Source organism: Sapajus apella, unplaced genomic scaffold (genome assembly GCF_009761245.1).
Source record: "Sapajus apella isolate SASKATOON/1434 unplaced genomic scaffold, GSC_monkey_1.0 scaffold186, whole genome shotgun sequence".
NCBI lineage: Eukaryota > Metazoa > Chordata > Mammalia > Primates > Cebidae > Sapajus > Sapajus apella.
In genome coordinates, this window is record NW_022437126.1 from 943792 (window position 1) to 953782 (window position 9991).

At 48.6% G+C, this 9991-nt stretch overlaps 1 long non-coding RNA gene across 2 annotated transcripts in view; it reads left to right on the forward strand.

The window, feature by feature from the left end:
- Positions 1 to 2139: 2139 nt before the first annotated feature.
- The window catches only part of LOC116543342, a 20190-nt gene continuing 12338 nt past the window's right edge, over positions 2140 to 9991 (forward strand). Inside the window, exons 1-2 of one of the 2 annotated variants that reach the window (XR_004265546.1) lie at positions 2140 to 2881; positions 4907 to 5164. This is a non-coding gene — a long non-coding RNA (uncharacterized LOC116543342). Of the gene's footprint in view, positions 2882 to 4146; positions 5165 to 9991 lie in introns of those variants that run through there. The other variant, XR_004265545.1, reaches the window with a different exon arrangement.

Below are 9991 nucleotides of genomic sequence, written 5' to 3' on the forward strand. Positions count from 1 at the left end.
TTGTAATCTCAAACCTTTTGGAAGTCCAAAAAATTTTATTGAGGCATGCTGAAAGCAGCCAGCTCACTAACATTAGCATAGGAAAGAGATAGAGGCAATCAAAGGCCTTCCCAGTTTAAGTCGTTTACCCCACATCCCTTTGTCTCCACTCTTAACTATTTACTCATGTAAGTTTTGTGGTGGGTGGTCTTCTCAGGGGACTATCAAAGGGAAATCACTGTTAACAGGGCTGCAGCGCACTAGGACTGCTATGGCGCCTGGTGGCTGCCAAGACAAACCCACACAGGGAGGTCCTGGGCCTTGGAGGAGGCGTAGGCAACCAGGAAAGGGAAAAAAAGTCAGGGGACAGTTGGGGAGTGTTGGGACAAGTGGGGAAAAACTTGAAAAAGGTGAAAAGGCAAAAGCCTCCAGCCTCAGTCTTTCCAGGCAGTTCCCCATCCAAGCCCCTGCCAGGCCCCACCCTGATTAGCTTCTGATCCCCTGCCTGCAGGCATTCTCCTGGCAGCCCCAGATCTCTTTGTAGGGGTTTGTCCTGGCAGGCCCCATGGGCCATAGCAGCCTGTGGGTGCTTGGGCTTGGAAGATAAGCAGGGTTAGGCTTGACTTATGCTTGGATGGGGAAACTGAGATGCCTGGGGAGACTGGGTCTGGAAGCTTTTGGCTTCCTGCTCTTTTCCTGCTTTTCCCTGCTCATTGCAACACATCTTAACCATACCCAGACTCTCTGGACACCATTTCCCTCCAACTTGCGCTCCCAACACGGACTGGGTCCTCCCCATGGTGGCCCATCCTGGCTGACTGCTGCCAGCATAGCAGCCCGAGGGTGCTCCAGCATGGAAGGTGAGCAGGGTAGGTCATGGCTGGGGCTTAGATAACGGACCGCCTGGGGAGTCTGGTGGCTGGAGGCTTTTGGCCTCCTGCTCACTTCCCACATTCCCTTACTTTTGGCAACTCTTCCCATTGCCTTCTGACTGACTCCCCCTTTCTTGCCTACCTGCTCCCCAGCCTTGACCTGGGACTTCACCATGGGGGGTGGTTCCAGCAGCCCTCAGTCACCATAGCAGCCTGAGGGTGCCCCAGCCCAGAAGCTAAGCAGGGTTGGGGCTCGCTGGCACGTGGATATAGCACCACGTGGAAAGACCAAGCTGGAGGCTTTTGGCTTCCTGCTCTTTTCCCACTTTCCCCGCTTGTCGCAAAGGTTCTCAACCGGCCCTGACTCTCAGACTGCTATGGTGTTTGGGGGCTGCCTAAACAGAGCCCCACGGGGAGGTCCAGAACTGCAGCGGAGCGAAGGCAGGCAGGAAACAGGAGGTCAGGAAGTAAGGGTGCAGTTGGGAAGCACTGAGGCATGGAGGGAAAGTAGAAAGGGAACTGGAAGCCAAAAGCCTCCAGCCCACAGTATCCCAAGGTGGTTTTTAATACAAGCCACAGCAAGGCCTGACCCTGCTTGGCTTTTGGACTGGGGAGCCCTCAGCCTGCTATGTCGCCCAGTAGCTACTGAAATGGCATCGGGGAAGTCCTGGGCCACAGCAGGGGTGCATGGGGATGAAAAAGAAGGGGTCAGAGAGTCAGGGGTTAGTTGGGAAGCATTGTGACAAGCACAAGAAAGGAAGGGAGCAGGAAGCCAAAAGCTTCCAGGCCCTTATCTCCCCAGGAATTGCACCATCCAAGCCCCAGCCAGTCCCCATCTTGCTAAGCTCTGAGCTGGGGCTACCTCAAGGCTGCTATTAACTTGGCAGCTGCCATGATGGACCCCCATGGGGAGGTCTCTGGCCTCGGGGTGGGGGAGCAGGCATGCCGGAAAGGAAGGGCCAGAGAGTTAGCAGTTGGTTGAGAAGCGTCATGACAAGCAAAAAAACGGTGACGGAGTGGCAAACCAAAAGTGTGTAGCCCCTCGTCTCTTCAAGCACTCCCTCACCGAAGCCCAACTGATGCGGGACCCTGCTTAACTTCTAGGCTGGGGAGCCCTCAGGCTGCTATGACGCCCCAGTGTGAGGGGAAGCCATTCATTTCCTGCCTGTTGTTTGCTGGTAGGAAAAGTAAAATAAGCAAGAAGCTGAAGTCAGCAGTCAGGCGACTAGCTGATGCCAGCGGCCTTGCTGCAGTGAGGCCTGAGGGCTGGGAATATAACTCCCCTCCTGTAACTGGTGTCTACGTTATCTATAAACCTTGAAAATGTAGCAGAGGAATGCTCTTCCTCTGACCCAGGAACCTGTCCCAGTCACGTACTCCATGTTTGCGCAATCCAGACCCCCCCTTAGAATTGCATCTGCCACCAAGTGAGTCACTGCCTTTGTTCAGCTCCTGTAACCCTTCCCCTTCTTCCCTTCCCACATGCACCAAATATAAATTAGCAAATCAATGAAAGCCAAAGACTGTGAGGTCAGCTGTCTGGCCAATGGGCAATAACACAGTTTCACCTCTGCTCCCCTCTCAAAGTTGTAAGCCCTTGAAAAAAGGGAAAGGACCTGGTCTTTGGAGAGCTTGATTCTTAAGGCATGAGCCTGCTGCAGCTCCCAGCTGAATAAAAAGCCACTTCCTTTCTCGGTTTGGTGTTTGAGAGGTTTTGTCTGCTGCATGTCCTGCTACATTTTGGTTCCCTGATCGGGAAGCGAGTTTTCGGTTGGTGGACGGCTAGGACAGCCTCCCAGGCAGGTCTGCCCTGCCCTGCAGAGCATCCCCATGGGGGACTCCAGACCACTTGGGCAACGCAGTACTGAATGTGTGTTGAGTAGGCATTAGAGAGTCCTGGGTAGGCATTAGACCCAGTGGAACGCTTCGCCAGAGCACAGCAAGGCAGGCCCCGTGGTGGAGTGGTGCAAAGGCTGAACACAGAAGGAACTGGCGCTTGGAGTCCAGATGGTCTGGACATCAGAAACACGGTAGGATTAGTCCTGGGAAACTTGCCCGCCACTTTTGGGTGGAAGCATGGCCTGATCATCCATGACGTGCCAATCTGTCTTGGCACTTTGAACTTGATTTTTATCTCTTTGTAACTAACTGGTTTCAGTAATCTTGTTTTCACAGAGCTTGGGTGGTGGGAGGTATGTGCATGTGAACGAGTGCGAAGGGGCGCAATTGGTCTCATCAGCAGCAAAGTGTGGGGGCCGCAGTTCTGTTAGAGTGAGCTGTACGCTCTGAGCGAATTGTGGGGCCTGCTGGGACCAGGAGTGAGCTGCATAAGGCTGAAGGAGGTCCTCTCACAATCTAGGTATTGTGGGAGGAGTGACGAACTCTCCAATGTCAAGCAGTGTCTGAAACACTCCTGTGAGGGAAATGGCCCTGCGGGTCAAAAGTTAGTGAACAGAAAGAGTGGTGTGCTGTAATAGGCGGGAGGAGTGCAGAGTTGTAACATCGGACAAAGTCAGTGAGCAGCCCCTCTACCTCGTGGGAGTGCTGTTCTCACCCTAACAGAGGGAGATGGGTAAGATGCAGAGTAAACCCACTCCATTAGGAACTATGCTAAAGAATTCCAAGAAGGGATATAGTGGAAATTATGGCATCACCGTAACGCCAGGGAAACTCAGAACACTGTGTGAAGTAGACTGGCCCACAGAAGAAAGCCTGGATAGGTCTCTTGTCTCCAAAGCATGGCATAAGGTTACAGGCAAGCCAGGACGTCCAGACCAGTTCCCCTACATCAATAGCTGACCATAGCTAGTGTTTCCCACTCCCCGCCGCAGTGGTTGAGAGGTCAAGCTGCACCAGTGCTTATGGCAAACGAAAAGGTAAAAAGGAAAATCAGTGATTACCAGAGTTAAACTGCTAACCCTGAGGACAAGGGAGAGCTGGCTGCGCAGCTGTGTGTGGGAGCTGCCAGGTTCGACAGCTAAGATAGGGCAAACGGGCCGGGCGCGGTGGCTCACGCCTGTAATCCCAGCACTGTGGGAGGCCGGGGCGGGTGGATCACGAGGTCAAGAGATCGAGACCATCCTGGTCAACATGGTGAAACCCCGTCTCTACTAAAAATACAAAAAATTAGCTGGGCATGGTGGTGCGTGCCTGTAATCCCAGCGACTCAGGAGGCTGGGGCAGGAGAATTGCCTGAACCCGGGAGGCGGAGGTTGCGGTGAGCCGAGATCGCGCCATTGCACTCCAGCCTGGGTAACAAGAGCGAAACTCCGTCTCAAAAAAAAAAAAAAAGGGCAAACGGTGTAACACTGCTAAGCTAGTGTAACAGCAAGTGAAACTGCAAACTTAATCAAAAACAAAAAGAGAGAAAGAGAAAGAGGGAGCACTTGGTGGTGACCCAACCCGTAGCCCCTTTGTCCAGCAAGACAATAGATAACTGGGGCCACTGGAGTTTCAGAGAAGCAGCTTTTTGCCTACCACGGATCTGTTCAGTGGGAGGCCACAAGATTATACATCAGTTCTTGTACATGCTGGACTGCCCTCTATCCCTCTTGGGAAGAAACTTGTTAAGCATACTAAAAGCTGCTATCAGGTTCACTAATAAGGGCTCCCTGCAGCTCAAACTGCCTAAGGCATGGATTATCACGGCTCTCACAGTCCCTTGGGAGGAGGAGTAGAGACTCTTCCTGACTGAGCCGGGTTGAGAATTAACCGCTGTGCTGGCCAAGGGATGGCCATGAGTCTGGGCAGAAGACAACCCTCCAGGTTGGCAGTAAGCCAAGCCCCGGTGGTTATCAAAGTAAACCCAGGGGTATTCCTAGTCAGACAAAAGCAGTACCAGGTTCCAAGGGAAGCTCTTAAGGACATCCAGGTCCATCTCAGACACCTGAAAGCCTATGGTATTATAGTACCTTGCCAGTCTCTTTGGAACATGCCTCTCCTGTCCATCCGCAAGACGGGGACCAAGGACTACTGACCAGTGCAGGACCTGTGCTTGGTCAACCAAGCAACTATGACCTTGCACCTCACTGTGCCCGCTCCCTATACGTTGCTAGGGAAGGTTGAGGGTGTTCCTGCGTGTGTCCATCACAGCCATGTGAAACCTGCAGCACCAGACACCTGGGAAATAAAGCCAGATCTCCGTAACCCATGCAAGATCACCTTAAGGAGAGCTGAGACAGCAAGCCCTGCTCCAGTCACACCCCGGAAGCTGACTGGTCTACGCTCGGCCGAAGCATGAAGACTTCCAGTGTGGGACCAACATTCCATTCTTCAAACTATGGACTTGTGCCCGTATACATCAGATCACCAAGGTAGGGAAAAAAAATTACTATGGTCCTGCTTTTCTATAGCTATTATAAATGCAAGGAAACCCTAAAAGGAACATGCTTATATAATGCTACTCAGTGTAAGGTGCGTAGTCCCGGTGATGGGCAGCCTATGTTTGTTACAAACCCTCTACACTTTCCTTATTTTGGCTACCTATAAAAACTGGGGAATTACTGCTTTTCCCTGTTTATACCTCTTGGGATAAATAAAGCCTAGCCATAGGCAATTTCAAAAAAGATAGTGGCCTCCCAAGATACTAATACAGTACTGTGGAACTGCCACCTGGGCGGAGGAAGGCTCATGGGGTAACCGTACCCCAATTTACATGCTCAGTGGAATCATTCAATTATAAGCTGTCTTGAAGGTAACAACCAATAACACTGACAAAGCTTTAACTTTTCTAGCTCAACAGATAAAAATGCAGATAAAAAAATGCTATATATCAAAATCAGCTGGCCTTAAACTACCTACTGGCAGCCAAGGGAAGGGAGGGGTATGTGGAAAATTCAACTTAACTAATTATCTGCAAATAAATAATCAAGGTCAGGTAGTTAAAAACATTGCAAAGGACACGTCAAAATTGGCACATGTGCCAGTGCAGGTTTACCATAAATTTAATCTTAGGTCTATGTTTGGACAATGGTTTCCAGCTATGGGAGGATTCAAAACCCTCATCATAGGTATGCTGCTAATAATTGGGACATGCTTGCTCCTTCCTTAATTGTTAGCCTTGTTTCTGCAAATAATGAAAACCTCTATTACTGTGGTCCAGCAAAAGACCTTGGCACAGGTGTACTATATGAATCACTATCCGTCAGTTCCATGGGAGAACCCAGACAGTGATAATAAAGGTGAGAACTCCCACTAAAGGCGTAGTGAGAGTCGCAAAGGGGGGAACGTGAGGGAAAGCCATTTATTTCCTGCCTGTTGCTTACTGGCAGAAAAAGTAAAACAGCAAGAAGCTGACCTCTCCTTTGCAGTCCACATTCAGAAGGTCTCATTTCCATTTCCAGTTACATAAGTATCAGAGTCCCAGTGTGGATACAAAGTCTTCCAGAAATGGGAAACCCAGATTCGCTAGTCAAGCTGCCCCTCGCAGATGAACTAAAAATAATAATTAGTAAAGCATTAGCAGTATACTGGCTGAAAGCGCAGGCTTTCATTCAGACAGACTGGAGTTTGAATCCTGGCTTTTCTACCATGAGATGTCGGGTGAGTGAATTAACAACCTCTTTGGTCCTTTGATGTCTTCACTTACAGTCCAAAGGTAGGAATAGTACCTACCTCATACGGCTGCTTTGAGGATTAGGTGAGATCATGCTTAGAAGATATTAAGCACTAGAAAGCACTGGAAATTGCTAGCTATTATTCTCATATAACTCTCATAATTACCGTCATTTGACTCACAAATTGCCTGAAATCCATATGGTCACTGTGGCAGATTCCACGGATGGGTCCACACAACATCTGCTTTAACCATTTCTAAAACCTACAGTGCCTGGACTCTTTTGTAGCTAGGGTTCTGCCTATGACCCAGTTCTGCCCAGCAGATGCCTATGTGCTCCAGGAAGATGGCAGTCATTTAAGTGAAGTGGCAGCACATGTAGGTGGGTCCGTCTTTTCACAGACATGGCTGTGAAGGAGCTCTGAGAGAAGCTCCAGCGTCTGGCCCCTAGCATCACAGGTACTGACTGGTGAGCAGCAGCAGTGCGGCTTCTGTGAGAACAGTCCTGTTCATGGCTGGGCATTCCTGCTGGGGTTGTTTCTGGCTGTGCGTTATCCTAGCTGTTTCTCTGACACTGCTGGAAATCCTGTAAGCTACCTAATACCCTGCTGTCGTCCCTTTCTATTGAAACTAGCTAGAGTGAATTCTGTGGTCTGCAACTAAGAACACAGTAATTATCAAAACAATCAACACGGTAATTATCAGAATAATCCTTATTACTATAGCATAAACATTTCTTTACTAGTCATATTCAGCTTACTAAGGGATAAATAAAAGTATGTACAAAAACCTTGCCCTTGCCTTCCAAATGCATTTATTCTAAAATATACTACGTGACTGGCAACCTGTTGTGTTTTTTAAAAAAGGCTTTATTGTCTGTGGCAGCAGAAAGCCTTTTCTGAGGAACTAGCGGAATGAGCTGATTGAACTTGAATCCTTACAGAAAAGAATCCTCACTTGGGTCTTTACTGAGGATGACAGGTGCGCCTACCTGGCACAGTGTTCTCTGGAAATTATCATGGGAGAGTTGAAAGGTGCACCAGAAAGCCAGTTTATATGTATAAGTACTTGGGTCAGGATGTCGCATATAGTCATTAATGTACTTACTTATAGGATGGTACCCAGGGATGTGCTCACTTACAATGAGAAGAATGCCTTGAAAGAAGTAATTAACAAGAGCATTGAGATATCTCTCCAGACAGATTTTGAATTAATGAAAAATGACTGTGTGATGGGTACAGCCCTGGGTGAAGTGTGGCTTCAGTTTTACCAGTTTCTTATCTGTTTTCATTGTCATTAGTAGCTTTAAAAATATAACGTCAAATTCTTTCTCCTTACAAAGACTGCTCCTTTTTTTCAGACAGGCTCTCACCCTGTGGCCCAGGTTGGAGTGCAATGGTGTGATCTCGGCTCACAGCAACCTCCACCTCCCAGGTTCAAGCAACTCTCCCACTTCAGCCTCCTGAGTAGCTGGGGCCACAAGCGTGCACCACCACACCCAGATAATTTTTTTGTGCTTTTAGTAGAGATGGGGTTTTACCAAGTTGCCCAGGCTGGTCTTGAACTCCTGGCCTCAAGTGATCTGCCTGCCTTGGCCTCCCAAAGTGCTGGGATTACAGGTATGAGCCACTGCACCTAGCCACAAAGATCGCTCTTACGGTGTGTTTTTTGAGTAACTGTGGCCCCACTGGCAACTCTCTTGTCATTTTTATTCAATGCCTAGTTTCCCATTTTCTCCCTTATATGCTTCTGGCAAAATATAATGACCTGTTCAAAGCATATCAGAGAACTTGTCACAATGCTAATAGGCAGAACGGTTAAGTGCTTAAGGTATTGTCTGTCTTCTTCAGTGAAAGAACACAGAAAATGCTGACCTCTGGCTTAGTCTGTCAGTTGGCATATTAGTTTCCTGTGGCTGCTGTAACAAAATGTCACAAATTTAGTGGCTTAAAATAACACAAATGTGGGTGGGTGCAGTGGCTCACACCTGTAATCTCAACACTTTGGGAGGCCAAGGCCGGTGGATCACCTGAGGTCAGGAGCTCGAGACCAGCCTGATCAACATGGAGAAATCTTGTCTCTACTAAAAATACAAAATTAGCCGGGCTTTATGGTGCATGCCTGTAATCCCAGCTATTCTGGAGGCTGAGGCAGGAGAATCACTTGAACCCGGGAGGCAGAGGTTGTGGTGACCCAAGATTGCGCTATTACATTCCAACCTGGGCAACAAAAGCAAAAGTCTGTCTAAAAAAAAAAAAAAAAAAAAAAAAGGGAAAAAACAACACAAATGTATTATCTTACAGTTCCAGAGGCCAGAAGTCCAACATCAGTTTCACTGAGATTTAGCCAAGTGTTTGCAGAAAAGGCTCATTCTGGAGGCTTCAGAACAGAATACATTTTCTTGCCTTTTTCAGCTTTGCGGGCTGCCTGCAGCCCCTGCCTCACGGCCCCCGCCTCACATCACCCCAGCCTCCTGTTTCCATGGTCACATCTCCTACTACTTACTCTGACCCTCCTGCCCCTTCTTATAAGGACCTTTGTGATTACACTGGGCCCACACGGATAATTCAGGATTGTCTTTCCATCTCAAGATCCTTAATTTAAATCATCACATCTTCAAAGTCCCTTTTGTCACATAAGCTGATATTCACAGGTTCTGGGGACTAGGGATTACTCAGCCTACTGCAGGTGTCAGGAAAGCGAGTTCTAGCTTCCAAAGCCAATGAGGACTTACTAGAAGGTTACATAGAGAAAATAGTAGGAAATCAAGAAAACCAACAGGCATTGAGATACAAGGCAAATACCTGGGTATTTACTGTCTTCTCAGCAGAAGGTGCCTTTTGCTGCAGACTCTAGACTTCTCTCTTTATTGTGACTGTCTTGACTTCCTCTTATGTCTGACTGATGACTCTGGTATCTCTAGCAGTCAAACTGGGTCAGCGAGAACTGTTCTGTAGAGGGCACCCTTTTCCTGCCAGTCTCTTGCATGAGGACATCTCATTGGCTGTGTCTAACCTACAGATGGCAGCTTTTGAATCAGTCACTAATCCTTGGTCCACTCAGCTTCGGCCAGGAAAGCTGGGCCACAAGATGCAAAAGGTGTACAGGAACCACGGGCCTTTGTCTTTGAAAGGCGCTGGGAAGTGGCAAGCATTCCGTGATTGTTAGACTCTTCTCCAAAACACTGTCAGTGACTGCAGAGTTTGAGCAAAATTTTTTGCTTCCTGATTTTTGAAACTGGGATGTTTATAGGTGCTTGTTACGAGTGGATTTTGATTAATGTTTATAAAGTATAGTATTCTGGCTGGGCATGGTGGCTCACGGCTGTAATCCCAGCACTTTTGGGGTCGAGGCTGGCGGATCATGAGTTCAAGAGATCGAGACCATACTGGCCAACATGGTGAAACCCATCTCTACCAAAAATACAAAAATTAGCCGGGTGTGGTGGCGCACACCTATAGTCTCAGCTACTTGGGAGACTGAGGCAGGAGAACTGCTTGAATCCAGGAGGCGGAGGTTGCCGTGAGCTGAGATCGTGCCACTGCACTCTAGCCTGGTGACAGAGTGAGACTCTGTCTCAAAAAAA